Genomic DNA, 2,832 nt, shown 5'->3' on the forward strand with positions numbered 1-2,832 from the left:
CCCTTAATATACCGAGAAGGGATATATGGAATTTAGTAGAATATATATATATATATATATATATATATATATATATATATATATATATATATATATATATATATATATATATATAGAGATTTTTTTTTATGTGATTGTGTCAAATTCTTGGAAAATGAATCCACGCTTATGTATCTACTACATTTATTATTTTTATTAGGTATACCATGTTTATTAAGTTAACCCGCTCATAAACGAGTGATTAAAGAGTAATTTTGATAAAGCTTTACCATCATACTCGACAGATATGTTTGTTTGATAACCTTAATTCTTGCCCGTCAGACATATAGCCTACCCTTTTGCCTTTCCTCCTCTGATTTGTAACATTCATTCATTCTTCATTTTATTTGCTTCATCTTATTTATTTATTCTTATTATTCTTATTTATTTACCTCTTATTTATTTATTTATTTGCATCCTATTTATTTATCTTCGTTTGATAACCTTTTTGCCCGTCCCTAATAGCCTACCCGTTTTCCTTTCATCCTCTGATTTGCAACTTATTCATTCATTTTTCCTTTTATTTGCTTCATCTTATTCATTTATTCTTATTATTCTTATTTATTTGCTTCTTATTTATTTACTAGTTTATTTATTTGTATCCAATTTGTTTATCTTCCTACTTATTCCTTTTTTGTTTCGTTTCATTTTACCAACAGTGTGCGATTATTCCATTGGTACGTAGATTACAAAAGCATTTCTCTCCGTTCATTGCCTTTCTTTTTATTTATCAAACCACCAACAAATTATAATATCTTCCTATAGTGTCACATGATATCATAACCTAGAAATCGCACTAAAATCTATCACTCTAAACCCAACTTAACCTTATTTTTATTTTTCTTCCAGGTTCATTACACGCAAATTCAACCTCCTCTTGACAACCACGAACAGGAACAAGGTCAGCATCGCCCCAGGAAAGCCTCCACCAACATCCCTCTTTGGTAAGTACAACCTCTTCCTTGATACTCCCTTAGGTCATGTTATTCAGTTTCCAATAAAGCTCGATCGCCACGCCCTTCCAAACTCTCATGAAACTCCCTTAATGGTCTTTTTGCAATTGTTCTTCAGTCTTCTCCAAGCTCCCCACGCCTTTCCTATCTCTCATGGAACTTCCTGCGGTCTTATTGCTATTGTGTCCTTGTTTCCACTCGCACAAGCTCCTCATTTGTCCTTCTCCGTCTTGAAACTTTCTTGGGTCATTTAGAGAGAGAGAGAGAGAGAGAGAGAGAGAGAGAGAGAGAGAGAGAGAGAGAGAGAGAGAGAGAGAGAGAGAGCAAAACAACACACATTGACGTAGGAATATAACATGCGTAGGTGCTTAAGTTCTTGCGTTCGTCTCTGGTGTAAGGGAAGATAAGGGTTACCTGAATTGCCTGGGGATTTATTAGCTCAACACCTGGTCGTGGGGAAAGGCTCATGTGCCCTTTTCTTTATCTTATCTGTATTTATTAGTGTTCGACAGCCGCTCATTAAGGAAGGGTTTTATAAGGGATTGGGGTTGGAATGTCACCTACTTCTGTTTTGTTCGTTCCCTGTTTGTGACGTGTTCTGGGGATTGTTTTTTTTTTTTTTTTTTTTAGATATTATTTTTTTTTTTGCTTTTGGTTTTTGTTTTTTGTGTTTTTGTTAATGTTTTATTTTCTTTTTCTTCGTCCTTTCTTTTCTTGTTGTTCTTGTTCTTGTTCTTCATTTTGTTATCCTTATATTATTATCATTATTATTATTATTATCATTGTTATTATTATTATTATTATTATTATTATTATTATTATTATTAGTAGTAGTAGTAGTAGTAGTAGTAGTAGATGAGGATAAGTAGGTTGGGTTGATAATATGACGAAGGAAGACGTAATAGAATTGAGAAAAAAAATTGATTAATAGAGGATGAATGGGAATGAGATAGAGGAGGAGGAGGAGGAGGAGGAGGAGGAGGAGGATAATAATGAAGGGGTTGAAAATAAGGCAAATTATGCATGGAAAGTCTTTAGCAGATGTGAGTCGACAAGCATACAGATAGTAACTTAAGGAAGAAGACAATGAACGCAAGCTATATATCTCGTTATGCTGAATCGAAATGCTAAAAACTCCATAAAAATAGCTATCATTAAACACTAAATACTGAAAATAACCGTCCATAGCCATGATTCAACCCTTACTATACTAACGCAATATGGTTATCTATGATACTATACGATACCAATTCAGTGTAACATTTCATAAAGCATTAAAAACTGGTCTCATTGACAGTACCGTAAAAACATGTTACCATAAACCTCGGTAACCCAACCCTCATCTCTGCCTCCTCCCCCATCATGTGCAAGGAGGCAGATGAGGGGTGATAGTTAGGTAATGGGAGCGAACCTTTCATGAATTAATCTAGCAAATAAAATCGGCCAAAAACATAAATATCTAGTCATCCCTACCGAAAAGAGAAACAGACATGACGATATTAACTCCTAAAAACGATTCCGTATGACTAATTTTGAACTTAATACCATGACCACTGACCCTAATTTGGCGATGATGCAGTAATCCTGGCTGAGTCGCTGAAGGTTCTGGTGATGGCTCTCGCGGGACTGAACGAGGAGGCGAAGCAAAGGGGACTCAAGATATTCTGAGCCACTACCAAGGTGCAGGTGTTTGGAGGCTTGCTGGATGAAACGGTACAGTCTGTCCATGCGTGTGGTGACGAAATTGAGATCTTGGAAAATTTCTCATACCTTGGTGGCAGAATGCTGAACAACGGCGAGTGCTGTCAAGAGGTCTGACGGTGGATTGGCTTGACCTTTG

The sequence above is a fragment of the Eriocheir sinensis genome, unplaced genomic scaffold, assembly GCF_024679095.1.
Source record: "Eriocheir sinensis breed Jianghai 21 unplaced genomic scaffold, ASM2467909v1 Scaffold278, whole genome shotgun sequence".
NCBI classification, from domain to species: domain Eukaryota; kingdom Metazoa; phylum Arthropoda; class Malacostraca; order Decapoda; family Varunidae; genus Eriocheir; species Eriocheir sinensis.